The following is a 19434-nucleotide window of genomic DNA, read 5'->3' as shown; positions in this document are numbered from 1 at the left end:
AAGTGCTGCATAAGGATTCTATAATTTAACATAATAAATACATTACTAAACACAGATCCATATATTTTGGTAGATAAGCTTCACTGGAGCAAGGGCCTCTACTTGCAAATACAAAACATCTTAATTTTTCATTTAGTTAAGCTTTTGAATTTGAGATTTAGGAAAAAATATAACTTCAGCCCTGGTAATTTCCATTTGTATACTTACACGTGTTTTTATAAATATATGTAGGTGTATGCGCACACATTTTTTATAGTTGTGTATAATATGTAAGTGTGTGTGTGTGTATGTGCCTCCACACAGGTATCCTTTCCATTTTACACCAGAAAAACTGCAAACACAGAAGTGAGCGGAATGGAGCCGCGTGGAGGGCCCGTTGCCTTGGTTACTGGGCAGCTACATCTTTTCTGGACTCTTCACTCAGTGTCTAGTATTTAAATAGAAAAACGTATGGCTGCTTTCACAAGGGTTTTGCTCACACATTGTTATGGCGTATCAGAGAACACTGTAGCCAGTAATTCATTTCCGATCTCCTGATGCTAAACTTATTGATTTGCTTTCCGCAGCAGCAAAAGCTGCATAATTTAGGAGAATGCTAAGTAAGGATGGCTTTCTGCTGGCTGCGGTAGATGCCCATGCATAAAACAACTTTCAGGTCACGCTGATTTTTTTGTCTATGCTTGGGAAATACCTTTTAGGAGCATGAATATAAATAGGAGAGAGTAGAGGACGCCGGAGTTGAGTGTTCCCTTGGGAAGGTGCCCGATGCCGTGCGGTTCAGAGAGGAGAACTGGGGGCTAATGCACTGAGGGGGTGGCCCCTAAATCAATTAGCAACATATTATACGAGGAAAGCTTCTTGGAAGGAAATTGGGATATGTAGTTTTTATGGGTTTTACCATCTGTGCCACATCCTATCTGAAACCTCTTAAAATCTGCAGCTTTGTGAAAGCAGCTTCAATCTTTTCTTCTTTGGTTGGTTTGATACTGTGCTTGTGACTTACTGATATCCTTGTGCTGGAGGTTTGCAGTAATTTTTCAAAAATGCATTATTTATCTTCATTTTAGGATTTATTCTACTAACCTGTTGTGAAAACAAATTTCATAGTATACCTCTTAGTATCTCGGTATCTTAGTATGACCTAAGAGACTTTCCTGTGTGAAATTACAGATTACAGGTAGCATTCATCCTTTGCAATGTGGTGTGGCTGGACGGGCTAATGAGAGCATAAACAGCATTTATTGAACCGCAGAAATAGTGTTTTAGGCTAGATTTCACAAGCTATGCAATCATTTGGTCTTCACTATACAATGATGAGTTTAGCTCTTTAAAGGCAGGTTTTCAGGCAACTGACCTTTGTAGTAGTGTATATGGTACTGGTACGCTGTGAGGTACAGTAATCCTCATTCTAAAACGCTTAGCAGAAAATAACTGGTGAAGGTGTTATCATACTCATTAGCCCCAATATGAAATGAACAAAGATTCGTTACCGCGGTATCTTGGAACAACGTTAAAAAGCTTCAGCTTTTTGCTGTAGTGTCTTGCTGAAGTCCTTAGTATCCCTGTAGTACTGGAATAGTTTCCTTGGATGAAGTGACTGACAGTCGTCAGGCACGTATGCTGGAAACAAATTCCTGATGGGATTCTGCCCAGTGTTCTGTGGAAATCCCACTGGTGTTACGTTGTGATTTACCAGATTTATTGATGTGTCTTCCGACCTGTACCGCCTGTGTGATTCCCAGGTATCACTAACTGGCAGTTTTGATACTTCAGTGCTGCTGAAGAGAAGGAGGATTCTGGTATAGTGTTTTTACACTATTTTCTGGGTGAGGACCTTCACCTCCTGGGGCAGGTGGTTTCCTCCAGTAGCACCAGCATGATTTTGACAGAATTCTGGTGAGTTTGGCTGCTGGCGGGAGGCTCTGGAAAGTATCTGCAGCTGCCAGAAGCTCCGTGTGGTTTTTCACACTCCTTCAGAATAAACATCTTTATGAACAAGTGCTCTGACTATATCTGATTTTTGAAAAAATCTGAGACACATTCTGAAAGTCCAGAGAAGACAATAGCAAAACTGCTTTTATTCTAGCGTATATGTAATTGGATATTATGGCCATTTATGGGATATACCCGTGTTTGTGTTCTGTTTGAAAGCAATAGATGTATGTTCTAACCCAGTAATGGATGACGCTGTAAGTGACCGAAAGAAAAAGATCCAGTCTCTTGCTACACTTGATGGAAATACTGATTTCCAATTCCAATTAGTGATTAATTAATGCATTGATAAGTGTTTTCATGCCTTCCTCTTTCTCCTGCCTTCCTTGAATACTTTAAGGAAACTCATGTTTCTATAAAATCAGGTTTGTTACTGAGAAAGGACTCGGACAAAAAAAGGACATGAGATAAGAGGCAAATAACTGCTTTACTCTCTCCTGCTGCCCATAGATGCCTTGATGCAGGATAAAATTAAATTATTGTTGATTCATGCATGCTGATTTGGTGCAGTTCTTCTCTTAGAGAGATGGAGTTCACTAACTTATGCATTTACCCAAATCAGAAAGGAGTCGTCCTAAATCCCAGCTACAGTGCAGCAGGATTTGAACTACATTAAAAAGATCTCTGTGAAAACATATTTCTTTCTAAGAAGTAGTTTATCTAAGGTAAAATCAACTCACTTGTTCCTTGAGAAGACTGTGTCTGCATCATTTTTAGGTTTTTAAAAAGGGGGGAAAAGAGTATTACAGTAATTTCACTAATAAAAATTATTTAAGAATGTCTCTGAAGGATAATCACACAGGTACAGTGAGTTACATAGTAAAAGCAGCTACAGTTTGTGGAGGCTTTTCCTGTTTTAAACGAGTTATTTTTATCAAGTAATGTTTAGCATGAGACTGAATTCTTCAGGCTTCTGCTAACAAATAAAGTGGTACTTTGATCTGTTGTACTATCTGTCAGTTTTGTCCTTTACTCAGAGTCCATTTCAATTAGATTCCGAAGTGGTATTTGGCTAACAGTAGGATACCAAAATAAAGATTCCAAATCATTCATTTCCCCTAAAGCATGCTTACTTGTAACTCTTCCGTGTTCTGAAATTTTGGGCTTAAAAAGGAAAAACAAACCCCCCCAAGCCCCTAAGCGAACTACTCTTAATTTTGCTATCTTTTCAATTCCTGAATAATTCTGTTTGTTTCGTATTTTTTTCCTTCAATTCACGACTTATAAAATCAAAAGTAAGCTGAGTTTGCAGGTAGTGGTGACTTTACAGGATGGATTTTCCTTCTCCCTGGAGCAGGTAGCCTTGACATAATGGTCTTATGATCCTGAAACCTTGTGAAGGTCAGGATTGCTAACTCAGAATTGCCAGTTTGGTAAATATTTTAAAAGGAGAAGATGTCCTTATATTCCTTTAGACTGGAAGCTCCCGCTCTTTGTGGGTATATCTGTCACCACTTTCCCATGTCACTGAGGGAACGCTAAGTTTGAATTATCGCTGGAGATTTTGGAAGGGAAGAGAAAAACCTCACATCTAAGTGTTGTGGTTTTAATTCTGAGAGGAAGCAGATTGCTGGGAAATTGTTTTACCACTAATTAAAACCAGCAGTATAAGTTATCGGAGCTGGCTGTATACATTTAACCACAATGTTGCTTTGCAATCGCAGCGTCAGCATGGAGGAAAGCAGCAAAGTTCTTATTCTCCCAGTGGTGGTGATGACGAGATGTGATGGAGTGCATCACGTGTAGGTAGAATTCCCGCTCGAGATTCTGTTTCTTCATATTAATTATGTTGAAAGAATGTAAATAGCCTTTTGGAGGATTTGGATTTTGGAGCTCCATGCATTAGTAATATTCCAAGGTACCGTATTTCAGCAAGATGAAGCTCAACAAGGGCAAGAGTTGGGAGAACCACAGAGGTGCTGCAGGAGCTCAGTGACGCTACTTGACGAAGGTGGCAGAGACAGGCTGGAATAGAAAGAGAAGTATAAAAAATTATGGCATAAGGATGTTGAAGCTTCATTAAAAACAGTTCTGCTGTTTAAAACCATTTCACCTTGGCAGCAAAATGTTATTTTAAGCTGCCCCTCAGCACGTTTAATTGCTCAGAATGAAAGATGCATTGTGTATGAATCAACACAGTGCTTTGCAAATATTCGCTATAGCATTAAAATAATCAGTAGAGTTAGTGTTGGGGAAAAAATGATAAATATTTTGAGATGAAAATAAAGAATGTCAACCACTTACTGTGGAGAGTTTGGCATCCTTTCCAAATTAGGTAATTTGGACTAGTTTTGCATTATTTTTGGCCAACTTTGCTGACACCGAACTGGTCTATCAGAAACATCACAAATAATTATGTCAAAGTGAATTCTTGGGGAGAAATAAGATAAGATACATTGTATGGGAAAAGATCATATATCTAAGAGACTGCCCTATGATAGATCAAATCTTCTTTTTACTTATTTCACTGAGACATGAGATCTTTGAGCACTGGAGGGGTTGTGTGATAAGCCTCAAACTTACTCATTCCCTTTACAGAGCACCAAAAGACTTGAGGAACATGCACTTGATCACTGTGGTAACTTTTGGTAATTAGAAGCGTGGAAAAATACCATTCCTAAAAAGTGTAGGAAAAGAACTGAGACTGTTATCTTTAGGGAAAAGAAGGAAATATGCCTAGTTTTGAACTATTGTACTTCTGCATCCTGCAAGGCACAGATTAAAGTTTTCCATGAGGCAAAGGAGAGTGGTGAAAATAGGGTAGGCGGGGAGGCTTGTGGTTGTTTTCTGAGTACATCTTGACAATCAAAGCATGGACATTTTCTTCTGTTACTCTTTCTGGTTTTCAGATGAGGGACTAGATTGAATGAAATCTGGAAAGGTTTCCTAGGATGAAAAGTTCAGGAAAACACAAAAAGCTTAAGGAAAAGGGTTTGGAAAATAAATCTCTTTATCATGTGTAAGAGAGCTTCCCGTCTTGCCTTGGCTTTTAGGACACGATTTATCTTCTGCCATGGCTGCTTTTGACCAAATGTTGACCATGTTATCCTTGTTGACATATTCACTTCTCATAGTTGGTCGTGCCCCCTTGGAGAACGCTTTACCCTTTTATGTTTAATAACTGAAATAAATTGCTTGTGCATATAGCTTTAAAATGTCATACTTGGAGTCTGTGGATTTTTTTTTTTCCCCCGGCATGTTTCCTTTGTTAGACAGTGAGTCACAAGCTGTCTCATCCTATTAATAGCTTGTTAATTCTTAATTTCAAAGCCTCCTTTTGTAAATGTATTGTATTTAGTAAATCATTACGAGTACTCTGCTTCTCTGAATACCTAATTATGTGTTTCAAGGTAGTTTTATCAGTTTAATTTGTTGACTACATGCAAATTGTATGGATTAACAAACACCTCCAGCACCCTCTGGGTGAAGAACCTTTTCTTCAGTCTTTTTTCATAAATATTTTGGAAGTAACTTAAAATATTCACCTAGTTAATGGCAATGCAGTACTAACACCTATCGAGGAGCTGTCAGGGATGCTGTGGTGAAGTCAGGAGAGCTTTATATTGCGAGTCTCAGTTGGATGTGTTGGGAGGATTTAAACCCTTTTTTCCAGTATATCATACTTGGAATGGTGTTTTGGGGATGGTTAAGATGATGTTGAGGTATTTTGATAAAGAATCCTGAAGCAAATGGAGGAGGAAGAACCTCAGACCCAGAAAGTAATGAAAAATCCACTCTGAAAGTAACAGTTTTTGTGGTTTTAATATTTATTTAACAGAATAACACTAAGACCACAGATTTGGTCCTGGGACTTTCATTACTTAAGAAATTTCATTCTGCCCATTCAGATGGTCTCTGACCAGTTCCTGCCTCGTCACTGCTCCGTTTCCTCCCTTTTCTGCTCCCTACAATAGATCTTAAATCCTGCCTCCTAAGAATTTAAATTCTCTTAGAAACACCTATCTATTATTCTTATGCGGAGTAGTTGTGACAGGTAAAATAGATTTTGTATTTCCAGTATCTCACCTGCTTCTGTTTTTACCTTGAACAAAAATAATGTCAGGGTCTGCAGTGCAGGATGTCTGCACCCTTGTGTTGGCTCATTGGAAATGGTAACAATTAAACAAACAAACGAAAACCAACCACCCCCCCAGCACAACTGTTTAATGCCCACGAGATGTTGATTGTGTGAAGCTGAATGTTCCACTGTGGAGCTGTTAATAATAGAATAGGTTAGTCATATCTGAACCGTGACTATGGATGCACAATGGGATCGTTGTGAATTCTAGGTAAGGACAAACAGCTACCGTAGCTGTGACTTTTATGCCTCTAAGGGGTGCTTGTAGGAGACGACATCTCCAAATTGGAAATTTAAACTGAGTAAAATATTTGCTACATTAAATGCCTTTCTGAGGATGATGTTCCACTGTCCACACTGATACTGGGTAACATCAAGCTGCATTTTACTGCGTGCCCCACCAAATACAACGGGCAGGCAGATTTGTGCCTTAACACAGAAGAGTTTCAGCCGTCTGTTGTATAGATTGTAAACAGGTTTTAGACAGGATAGCCCCTGCATTCACTGTGCGTGCAAGAGAATGAGTGGGAGTATTTGAAAGTGGAATGAAAGGATTGCAGATTCTGGTTAGCTACAAAAGGCCGGTGACACAACAGAGAATGGGGAAAATTTAATTTTCTGACCCACTAGAAAGTTCTCTGGTAGATCTGTGGCAGTATTTTCTGATCTTTTAATTACTGTGCCTCTCCCTTTGCAAAGCGGTCTGTCCAATGGCTAAATGTGCTGTTAACATGGTTTGCTTTTGTGTAGCCTCTGCTCCATATGCATCTCCAGGTCAGCAGCACCAGCTGCCCCTCGCACTGACGTCCAGCACTGGGTGAGTGACAAGGACGATTCCAGACCCAGTGTGGTTCATCGGCACACACAGGCTCGGGATGGAGCTCAGAGCTTATTAGTTACCTCACTGAAATTCAGAGCCAAGAAAGCAAATTTTAAATCTTTCGCGGTCGTGCAATACTTCAACTTTGAAAACACCCATTGTTACTTCTGCCAAACTTTTATTTATTATAAGTATTTAGCAGTTTGCTTTGAAGATTGGCATATCATCCTAGGGTTTTTAGTTTGCGCATCTCAACACTTGGCATTCTAATTGTACCTTTGCTAGGTCTTTTATTACCATTTGCGTCAGAACTATAGCTGTACGGTAAGGTATTAAGGAAGAAGCACAGTTACAGTGATGATCCACATTTACACTGCACTACAGATTGGTTTTGCCAATTAGCACTTTCGGTGCTAATTTTCTAGAAAACGCCAGGAAGGAAAGCAGTAGGTTTCAGAAAGTTATTTTCATGGAAAGTTTGGTGTGTGTGTATGTCATGTATATCTGCTCAGAGCTGATCATGACTTTGGTCCCCTGCAGCAGGAACTACTTTTACCTCTGCATTAGGTTGGATGTGATTGTAAAGCAATTTTAAAACTTTTAGTGATTAGAAGAAATATTAGAAAAAAAGTGTGTTTGAGAATAGCATGTTTTATAATGGAAGCTCTGCGTTTGTTCTAGATGAGATACAGCATCTGACGGGAGGTCAGCAACGCTGTTCTATCTGTTCCTCCGTGACCAAGCAGAAACGGATTTCAAGTAATTATATTTGTGTTGATGACTTTAAAAATAGTCTGCTTTGTTTCCTACAGTCGGTACTACTGGAAACCTGGATGTTTCTGTGATTAATTTCCAGAGCATTTTTCTTCTGATCACAAATGGTGACTCGGTGTTATGACACTTGGATCCCAGTGTCCAGGAGGGATATTAATTAGAAGTGACCTCATGCAGTTAACGTTGGGTTAGTACTGGCGACTTGCCGAGCGGTTTTCAGTGGTTCTCCAGCTTTCCCAGCTGCAATTGCCATCACTGGTGTGTGCTGGAGTCTTGTAGGGTGTTACTAAAAGCTTCCAGGGAGCTTTTTGAGTGAACAGTCTGATTCCCCCATGTCTGTAAAGCCGGTGGCACTTCAGGAGCAGACTTGTTGTCATCGGCCACAGTTGTCACAGCCAGAATAGCTAATTTCTGCTTCTGATTGGGGTTTGTGACTTTCTGAAGTGTCCAGTTTCTGGGTTCTATCGGTGTTTTTCTGTTCTATCATTGTTTCGTCTAATAGCTGGTATTCTTTTGCAACTCTAGCACCCTTCTGGAGTTTTTGATGTTGGCAACTGTAGGATTTGGTTGTATTTGAACTTGAGGTTTGTGTACACACTACAGAGTGGGGTAGGATTGTCAGTGAAGTACAACAACATCCTCCACCTGATGCTGCTGCCACTGGTTAGGAAACACAGCTTGAACTTGCCATTCTGCAACCTGATGGAAGGTAGTTGCCTAAACCTGATGGGTTTTTTTTATTATTGAGCTACTTTAATGACATCTTAGGGATAAAACAATTTAGTAGTAATAATTAGTAATTTGAACGTAACCCTGTGGTCACATCATTTATTAGACAAATTATTAAAAAGAAATCAAAGCAGCCTCAGACTACATAGAAAACTGCCAGCTAACCAGCAGTGGTGGTAGGAGAATTCATTTGTATGTCTTAAAATAATGATATAATTTTGGCAAACTATGAAGTCCCATCAGGATGCAGGTATTTGTTTTTAGCGATTTCTCTTTAATTCTGCTCAGTAGTAACCTGCAGCAGAGGCTGGCTGTGACAGTTTGGCACAAGTGCAGGCCTGAGACAGAACCAGAAAGCTGCACTGCATCTTACTTCTTTGGGAAGGTCACCCTGTGAAGTTAAATTCCAAATGTGGGAAAATGCAGGGACATTTAATTAGCAGTAAAAAACCTCAGTGCGATTTGGGCATCTGGCTGCCAGATTTCCCTCTTCCTCCTCTTCATCCTCTTCCTCCTCTTTCTCCAGAGAAGAGGGTACTCTTTCTTCAAATTCACATTCATGCTTTAAAATCAATGAATACATAAAATTTACGAATGCATAATGGAAACCTATTAGCTGCATCCGACGTTACTGTTCTCTGAGGCCAGATTCTGCCGGAGATGTGCAAAGTGGTACCCAGAGAGGAGGTGGTTCTTCTCCCATTGTCACTGTGCCGTAGCCGTCATCGTCACTACCCAAATTATCGGCTAAAATCAAAGGCGATGTTCCTGTTTGAGTCCCTGATTTTCACAAGTAATCCAGCTGTAGGAATTGTGCTTGGCGCAAGGTTAGTAACTGTGTTTTTAAACTGTATTTTTAAAGCTTGATATTCAGGGTGTGCACAGAGAGGTGGCCACTCTAGGACAAACTGGGTTTTTAAGGCTGAACTACGTTGAAGGAAATAGTTGGTGGATCATGGTGCCGCAGAGTCCTTTTGAGGTACTCAGAAGGGCCTGAGGGTGTAGGGGGGTAGGAAAGAATCTTGTCTTGCCATTGTACAGAAATCACATATTGAGAGAGACAACTTATTGTGGATGAGGACAGAAAAGAGACTAACAGATAGGCCTAATATTGTTCCAGAGGAAAAATCCCAAACTTTGCAATTAAAAAACCCACCACCACCAAAAACCAACCAACCAAAAAACCCATCACAAAAAAAATAGCCCTCGACCATCCCCCAGTCTCAAACACCTGGTGGTCAGGAGAGGGGAGTTGTTTGAAGCCCAAAACGCACCTGTGAATAGTAAAGGCACCAAAATAAGGAAAGATATCAATGTTGTGGTGTGGTTTGGGTTTTTTTTGTTTCCTGGTTCTGTGTATTTTTACAGCTGTGGTGAAAGATAGATTGTTCTGAAACGTCTGGAAAAATCTGTGTTTCTGATCTGACTAAAGCGTGTCATAGGGAAAACAAACCTAAATCTTGAGGTTTTACTAGGATGGAACTCTAAGGGAAGAAGAAAAATGCACTTTGGCCATAATATTTGAGCTTCCAGAAAGTCATGTCAGTTTTACTCTGAAGTAGTAGTTGTATCTCTAGGAAAACCTCAAATTCTAAATAGTCTTCACAAACACTAAGCCAAGGAGATTCCAGTGAAAATTGCTGTCGTGTTATCACACCTTTTATACTGAACCCCAGAAAAAAAAGGTGAAAATGGTGATAGGTGATACATACATTGTTGGTTTGATAAGCTGTTATTTAAAACTTCATATTTATCCATAAAAAGCTGAACATTAGGTCTGCTGTATGGCGGTGGTGGTGTGGTGTTTGTTTAAATTAGGATTATATCTGACGTGGATTAAGTTACTTTTTGTTGTTATACATTTAAAAAATAGAGAAAATTTAAAATCCAACCAGAATTACTTTTATAATACAGATTTCAGAGTAATGTAAGAAGATACTAGAATGTGGTGCTGTATCATTTCTTTGGCTTTGTTTTCTTTTGCCACACAGCATTAGCAACGGCTCTGATTTAAATACAGTGAGGCTGTTTTAAAAGCATGCGTACACAAAACAAAACATATTAAAAATAATAATAATAATAATAAAAAATCCTCAACATAAATAAGTGTAGGAAATTTAGGCCTTAGATTGTCGTAACGTTTGTTTCTATATTTTAGTGGTATGTGTGCTGGGGTTTTTTGGGCTGTATTTATAAACACTGATTTCAATCTTGTTCCGTTTCCTGGAAGCACCTACGCCCTGGGCTGGGTTTATATGGGATTGTGTTGCGTTCCACAATCACTTGCAACCAGAATTAGCACAGTTTGATGAAAATCTTTTGTTCATTTCTATCTGCCATGTGATGCAATGTTAGAAATGAATGTTAAAATCCAAACAGAATATTTGGATTTGTTGCATTTGCTTAATTTTAGACTTGAAGGAAATGAGGAGAATATGAGTGGTTTTTTTTTTTAAATGAAATATTTAAGATTAAAAACTAAAGATTCAAATAGTTATTTCAATTTTATTTAAGTCTAGTGGTTACATCTGCTGCTGTTCATTATTTTTTCAAATGGACTATTTTGAAACACGAATTGGGGTTGGGGGCGAGAGACGTGTTCCTGCTGATGGATGGGTGGGCAGAACATGAAAGCCCCAGTTTGCCGCAGATGCCTTCAGACCTTCTTCAGATCTTCAGAATCCTTTATGCCTGGATCTCAGAGGCTTTGTGTGTGTAACGCTGAATTTGGGCCAATGACAACAATGTAAAAATGCAGAGCGAGTGAGTCCTTTTAGCACTGGCCCGTTTCTCACAGGATGAAGATGAACGGAAATCGTACAGCCTGGTGAAATCCTGTGAGACATGGTTCTATTTTTAGCTATACTTATTAAAACCTCATGCATATTTAGTAGTAAAAGTGTTAATCCATAGTAGGCCTCATCTTTATATAGCCCGCTTTGTATTGTTGTCTTTTCATTAATTGCTCATTTAGATTCTGGAGGATTTCTGCTTCATTTCATGCACAAACTGAGGAAAGCGGCAAATGCAGCGGTAAACCTGCAAGAAAAAGAGTTACCGTTTGTGATCACCGAACGAAATAATGAATTGCAATGCGTACTCAGAAGGCAGGGAAGCGTGGGCAGCGATGGCATCTCGAGCTCCCCAGTGGCCTGTGTTCCAGCTGAAAGAATTTTATCATATAAAGAACAGAGAGCAGACACTGATCTGTGTGCTGGGTGTGCTTGCAGGTGATGCTGGTGTGCGCCACTTACCCGAGGGGTATCGGCTTTGGCTGTAACCAGATATAAATCTGACTTCTTTTTACCAAAATGATGAAGTATGCTACCTCTTGAATTATCCAGCTAAACCGTTTGCTTACAATTATCTAAGCAGTGTTCTCAAAAAAATAGTAAAGTGTAAGAAGTCTATCATAGTGTTCAATGATGAAATTTGGCGCTAAAATAAGTTTCTGTGAAAAATATGAAGACAGATATAAAATTGCAATTTGCATTTCTTTAAAACAAGTTGTTAGACCTGGAAATGTTTGTGTGTTGTTACTTTCTGGTTTGCAAATGGCAACCAACAGATGCAGTTTGGTTTAGAACCGATATGTGGTGAGCATTAGAAGTGATGTGTCCTGTAAGCACAGAATCATCGGCACCTCAGTACACAGCCCTCCTGATCTTCTGCTTGGATTTATTGAAGCTGGAAATCAGTATCTGTATATAATACAAAGAGTACAAACAGAACGCAAACAGCTGGGGCTTTTTTTCTTATTCTGGCCTCTTTCTTGCAGGTTACAAATAGTTTAAAAGAGGTAGAGCAGGTAAGGTTTCTGGACGAGGAACATCTCTAGTTTCGGCAAAGACTACGTTCAGAGTTATTTGATTCTCTGCAATATTTGTAGCTTATTATACGAAACATAATCAGCACTGCATTTTGGCAGTATGTTAGTTACTGTGATAATGCTCTACGTTCTGCTCAAAAAAATACATAGGAGCGTGTGGCTTCATTTTTACCTTTTAGCTACAGGTTCTTACACGGTTTGAAGTGTTATGAAGAAAAGCTGATTAAAGGAGATTCCTAGTGGATCTAGGAATACTGTTATTCCTAACTCACCAGGAATTTCCTTTAATCAGCTTTTCTTCATAGCAAAATACCGTAGTATTGAAATGTTTTTGCTAATGGCACCTCCTCCTTGAGGACGCACCTTGCACCATCCTGCTGGTTTCAGGGATGTCTTTGGTAGCCGATTGCTCAGGATATTATGAAGCAAAAATCTCTGTTAAAGTGTGGGCAAGCAGAAGTGTTCTGATGTTTTATTTCTGCCGAAGAGTCCCCTCAAATTTTTAGGGAAATGCAGTTTTTTGGGGGGAACTGTAGGTCGGAAGTTCAAATGTGTACTGACAGAGAGTTAAATTCACTCCAGCAAAATCTGTCAGTTTTTAAAAATAATTGTTTCCTGTTTTCCCAATCTACTGATGGTATCTATAGTTTATTTATAAGATTTAGGTACACAAAGCTCTGGGTTGGTTTTGGTTTTAATTTAACTTTGTTCTTTAAGGAGAACAAGTGAGTCTTTTTTGAACGTCTTCCACCCCACTTCCCAGTCAGTTTTACCAGCCAAGAATCAGGGGAAATCACTTATCTACAGACTGCTGGGCACTCTTTAATTCACTTTTAGTCTGCTAGCGTGTTTCAGTTACAGATTTCTTGAATCTGAAGTCGGCGAATATATGTTTTATACAAAGAAATGCCATTTTTCAAGTTGATAATACCCCCTTTGTGACAAAAATGAATAAATAACATGAGGAATTGATGTACTGCATTGAGAACATTCCTGTGTTTCCTGATAAGGTGGGAATCTCTCAGCATGAGAAATGTACCTGTTCTGTGGGGGTTTGATACCATTTCACTGAGTGAAATCAGTTTTATACGGTGGAAAATGGAGCTCGGGCAGGCTTGATAATGGGAATGATTGTAATGGATTTGGACCTGGATGGGTGGGATGGTGAACATTCATTCATACTCATTGTATATTCCAAGAATTTCTTTCAGTATAGAATGGATTTCCAACCTAAAATGGAATAAAAATAAATCATATAATCCTTATTGCACAATATATGTGCTTGCTTTCAATAACTGCCAAATAAATACTTAGATTGGAATTGCTACAATGCAGCTGTCATTTATGGATGTGACACTCACTGAGCAGGATCTGCATTGGTATGGATAGCAGGGACTTGGAATCAAACTGCAGAACTACTCTAATAGTCAGTAGTAAATAATCGTACTCCTTCTTCTGTCAAGTGCGCTATTTTGTAAATGGCTTTTTGAATTGTGGCTTTTTTGGCCTGGCATGTTTCCTCTCTTTTTTTTTTTCCAAAGGAACACATCTTTGCTGTTTATCAGGCTTTTTGGCATTCTATTCTATCTTCTGGTTATGCATTTATTTACTTTCCTGGACAGACAAAAGCTAAATTGTTCTTTTCTGTAGAAGTTCTGTATTCAGGTCTTTACCGTCACTTGTGAAGAAGACGATGTAGTAATTGGGGAATTCTGGGCTGGTGCTGCTGGTGTTCTGGAAATCCTAAAGACACAAGGGAGGTTCAAGAGAGTTCAATGGGCTACTCATTTTTCTGGCTCTGAATATATTCTTGCAGACTTTCACATATGCATATATTACAGTTTATTCACAGAATAATTAAATTCACATTTTCCCATTCTGTTGCTTATCACAGAGATTATATTCTGTCTTTCTAGTATAGACATTTGAAGGAGTCTCTATTTTAGATGGATGGTGTGACCTGACATCAAAAGGCTAAACTGAGAGCAACTGCATCAGTACTACAAGCAAAATTCTTCAGGACACCCAATCGACAGCAGCCAGCAGCAGATATATTAGTGTCACGAACACTGAAGATCAAAACTTTGGTAGCGGAGATTCTGATTTTCAAGTTTTTATAGAGTATGTTGTATGGTGAATTATCCGAGGCCGTAGTTTCCTGGTACAGTGGGTCTGCACCTCCAGTCTCTTCTGCCTCATTTGTGACCTCAGCTCTTTGAGGGGTGGTGCTGTCGCTCAGATTACTGAAATAAATGATCTTGGGTCCAGTAGTTGCCACTCCAGGAGGAGGTTGAGGGGCTGTATAACACACACAGAGCGTAGCCTCACGGCTATGAAATTGTGCTGAAATTTCCAGTCAAGTTTTGTTTCTTCATGTGCGTAGAGGATAAGAGTGTATCTGGTATGTTCCACTTACGTTTATGTCCAGTTCTTGTATTGCAGCTTCCAGTGAAAGATGGGGATGAATTTTCAGCCATAGACATCCTCTTGTAATCCGCAGAGCAATACTCTGATACATCTGCAGACCAGCCAGAAAGGATTGTGTAAAGATTACCCCTGTAATCTTCTCAGTTTCTTTACTCTTTTGCCAGAGCTTCTGTGTGCTAGCTAGCTCCATGCGGAAGTTTTGGTGTGAAAATTAATACAAGTTGTACCAGAAGCAGAGTGGTGCCTGATGGGCTACGGAGCAGGGTGAGCAGACCTGTGAAAAAGCTGCAGAACCCTTCGGGCTGCTGCTCTTCACAACGGGCTTGAGCAGCAACTTCTGCGTCACGTAAGGGAGTCACAGTTGGTGAGGTGGGAGTTGTAAGCCTTACTCAAGCAGCTAAGGTAATATGATGAGTGACATTGGTTTCCAGCTTTTGTTTTCCACAAAAATGTGTAAGGACTGACTTTAAAATTGAACTGCACAAAAATACATTGACAGGGTCTAAAATAGGTATTCTGTTACACTCGGAATTAACCGTTATTCTCTGGCCAAATAATGTACCACATAGACTGGTTTTGTATTGTTTTTTAAATACATATTTATGCTGAACTGTATGCTTCTTTCCTTTAGGGAAGATTTTCAGCCAGTCTAAATTACATGGTGGATTTGTAATCTGAGCTGATGTTGAACATCTGAGCTGAGTCACCAGGTTTGAGTCCAAAGCGGAGCACGCGCACTTCCTCTCTTTCTTTTTTCTCCTCCCTCTCACGTATGGCAACATCCCGGCAAATTTTCAGCACAAAAATTTGTAGCTTTACTTTAAAACATCTGAATTACAGTTTCCAGAAGGAAATTCTGGTGCTGTTGAGTTCATCTCTTTGTCTTGGGCAAAATCAGTTACTGATGATCTTGCTTGAAAGCCCTTTAGTCCTGAGAGCAGGGTAAGTGCAGACTGGTGAAGCACGAATTAATCATATGATGAACCATCACCTAGCTTCTTAGGCAGGGTTTGCAGCTGACAGTGAATATTGACCACTCTGCTTTTAGCAAGTTTGAAGCCAGAGTATGGATAGCTGCAAATGGACTGTGGTGATAACTTATCCCAGAAAACAGGCTAGTTTTGAGTCCTGTGCGGAGAAAATCCTCAAATTCCAAGTTTATTGAAGAAGTGTTTTCTCAGCCTCGTAGAGCTCAGAGCTGCTCAGTCCGAGCTCTTTATTGTAGCGTTTTATAAATCTTTGTACCGAGCAAAGCAGTGCCACACAGTATAACTGGGAAAACAGCGTTCTTTCTGTTCTTCGTATTGAGTTCTTTTGCCTGTATAATTACGTGAATGGAAGTGGCATTTGAGAGACGAACCAAGAATTGCCTGAATGTGTCTAGAGAAGGGAACGGAGCTGGTGAGGGGCTGGAGCAGAAGTGTGATGGGAGCGGCTGAGGGACCTGGGGGGTTCAGCTGGAGAACAGGAGCTGAGGGGAGACCTTCTGATCTCTGAACTGCCTGAAAGGAGCTTGGAGCCAGGGGGGTCGGGCTCTGCTCCCCAGGAACAAGCGCCAGGACCAGAGGAGACGGCCTCAGGTTGCCCAGGGGTGGCCAGTCCTGCCCTGCGGCCTCGGTTTGCAGTAAATGCTGTGGGAGCAGCCGGTCAGTGAGACCCGTACGCCATGTAGGAGATCACTACATAAACAAGAAATGAATCATTGTTGGGAGTAACATAAACAGGGCAGCATGTGAAATCTGGTTTGTTTTGTATGGTGGGGTGGGATGTTTTTAGTTATTCCAATGCTGCAACTCCCGTTCTTTCATTCATGTATTTTTAAAAACTATTGAATGTTTGACCGCATGTCAGAAATGGTTTCACATTTCCTTTCTTTCTCCTTTAGTGAAGACGGTTGGGCAAGGGGATTTTTCCTGTCTGTATTTTGTATATTACGTGGAACTTTTTCCCAGGTCTTTTTCTTCTGTGATTAGTAATTGAGGAGTATATTTAGGTAGAAATAATCCTGAACTTGTGCCATTTAAGGATTAAGAGGAAATCAGTCCTATTTCTCTCTAAGCTTCTTGTCAGGTATTGAAGCAAATGCTGTGATACAGATAAGCAGCTTTGGTACAGGTTTCACTTTTTAGATGAAATACTGTACTACTTAATTTTGCAGGCAGGAAGGCACCGTGCAAGCTTTTCATCCTATTTTTGGACTGAATTTTCAGACTGCAAATAATTAAAGCAGTGGCTCTTTTTCCCCTTCTATCTCTCCTGATGGTTTGGGTTTTCTGGCAATTGCCTTTATCTCCTTTTACAATATGCGTGTCATAGTTCTCCCTTTACAAATCTCTTTAATTAACGTCCCTGCTTACCATGAGATCCTACGTAGCAGAGTACGATCTGACACCATGGCCCCTTTACAACATATTTCACTGAATTTAGAAAAAGCTTACGAGCCCCGAATTTTTGGAGGTATTTTTTCCATAATAGAAACTCATTTACGTGTGAGTTTAACTTGTTCATTGCAAATTGATTTCAATTGCTTTAAGTTACATGATTTGTTGGATTCATTGTTTAAATCTCAACCTTAAGGCACTTGGGTTTATGAGTAGGATCAGAGAAGTTACCCAGCACTTAGATTTGTGTTTTACTTTCCTTTCAGAAACTGTTAAGATGTCTGTGATTCACCAGTGCGAGAACAACGTAAGCAAATGGGCTGTTGCAAAGGGGTTAATGTTTTTCTCAGGCTGTTCTGATCTCTCAAGCTGTGGGATAGTCCCAGCTAGTACAAGTTAGTTCTCATGTGTCCTTAAACATGGATGAGTTTGTCCCATCTGCCACAAATAGGTTTTCAGTATGTTCCAACAACTGCCAGTACTGCCTTGGGTGCACTGTACAGCTTGGCAGCTGAAGGAAAATTGTTGTCCCTCCTATTAAAACTTTGTCTTTAACTTGTAATCCTCTTGCATGGCACTTCTTTTGCAGTGATTTTACTGCCATAAAAACTGGGGCTCTTCCTGCCTTTCACTGTGACATTTAGGACTTAACTGTTAGCAGGTGCTGTTGCCCACATCACAAAGCAAAAAACAAAGAGGACAAAAAAAGAAGGGGAGGGAGGAAGTTGGTGACTATTTCTTATTTGCCCTCTGGTCTCAAAGTCACCCAGGATTTTCAGATATAGGGAATAATATTCCGCAGAGAGAAACAATACACTGACTTCCTGACTCTCACTTAAACTCTTTTTTACCAAAGTTTCCTTTCTGTCACCGACACCGGTGTTGGAGGCGGAGCGTGCGGGAACACGACAGAGGAGGAGTTCATGAGTCCCCAAAATAAAAAGTTGTGTGTACACAGCCCAGTCATTGCTCCTGCCGGGAAGGACCATGTTACGTACTTTGTGAAGGAAGTATCGTAATCTCCGTGTCACGTCTGTACATGTATAATTATTGAACTCAAGTTCTGTTTCTTTCCTGTTCTGCAATATTTGATGCTGCACCATGTGCAGCGTTTGATGAATTGCATACAATTGGATGAGTTGAACTTTATTACTTCTTAATATTTCAAAACATCTCAAATTCAAGAAAAGCTGAAAAATAGCAGAAGAATTGGTGATACACTAGAAGAGTGCATACACTGAAAAATGTTACTAAAAAGAAAACTGAAGATGAGTGATAGGAAATAAAAGTGAAGAGGCAGGTTTTGAAGATTCATCGTGTCAGGAAAGAGGAATGAATAGGAAAAGAAAACCCTCAAAATATGAAAATGCCTTTTTTGTTTGTTCTTTTTTTGTTTTTAAAACAATCACAGTCTTGAGATCTCCAAGTGTTCTACTTGTTTTTTCTGTTTAATAATTAAATGTCTTTTTGAGCTCTAGAGGCAGAGGTTTCTGTTTAATGACCTGGTTGTCAGACGTTTGATGGGTGGTAGGGTACTGTAGGTCTAATTACAGTTATAATCCTATGCAAGTGGCCACCCAGTCCACTCACTTCTCGTGGGCTCTGCCTGATTCTGGATTACAGGCTCCCTTGCTTGAAACAGGGAACATTAGAACAGGTGACACCTGGTGCTGTCTGACAATGCCTGGGTTTATTTTAGAAGAACAAACACATTGCATGCTATAGCTGAAGGTTGTAGCACCAAGAAGAAAGCCCAGGAATAATACACAGGTACCTCTTATTGGCTTTATTTAATACGTCTACACCCACACGTTTTTCTTATAAGTGGTTATGTGGATGTGTGACAATAAATCTTTCTTGTGTACATCCCTCACAGAAGATGCTATAGTGGAATAACCGATGTGGTCACTGGTGAAGTTGCAGTCCGGTGAGAAATGTTGAAATAATATTTTCAAATTGTGTGAAGAGTGTAAGAAGCCCAGGACTTCACCAGCCCGGTGAGCTCTGGAGTTACCACTGGACTGGTTTGGCTTTGGGGGAAATGGCTGCTTCCTATTTCAGGGAAATAGAATACAGAAGATCATTTTCATGGTTTTCACTGAAAAACACATTAACAGAAAAAACAGTTTCTTCTGAAAAAAAAATGGTTCTGCCAAATGTGAGCTGGTTCTGTCAAATAAAGAACCAATGATTTGATATCAAGTGCAGCTTTTGAAACAGGCAAAGTCATGGAGCTTAGGTAAGGAAAATTCCATGTTCCTCCTATGGCAGGAGGTTCCCCACCGCTGATTCCTTCTATAAGCCGTTCTCTCTTACTATTTTGCTATTCTTGTCTTTCCAATAGTTTATCTGCGATTGTGAGTCATGTGAGGCGTATTTTCAAATGCCGGTATTTTTAGTAGCC

The 19434-nt window shown here is 39.8% G+C and overlaps 1 protein-coding gene across 2 annotated transcripts in view; it reads left to right on the top strand.

Annotated features, from left to right (window-relative positions):
* The window catches only part of HECW2 (HECT, C2 and WW domain containing E3 ubiquitin protein ligase 2), a 126350-nt gene that overhangs the window by 32608 nt on the left and 74308 nt on the right, over positions 1-19434 (top strand). The gene's annotated exons all lie outside the window — the stretch shown is intronic.

Source organism: Patagioenas fasciata, chromosome 7, assembly GCF_037038585.1.
Source record: "Patagioenas fasciata isolate bPatFas1 chromosome 7, bPatFas1.hap1, whole genome shotgun sequence".
Classification (NCBI taxonomy): Eukaryota; Metazoa; Chordata; class Aves; order Columbiformes; family Columbidae; genus Patagioenas; species Patagioenas fasciata.
Note: the sequence above shows the minus strand (reverse complement) of the source record. Positions and strands in the feature narration are given on the sequence as shown.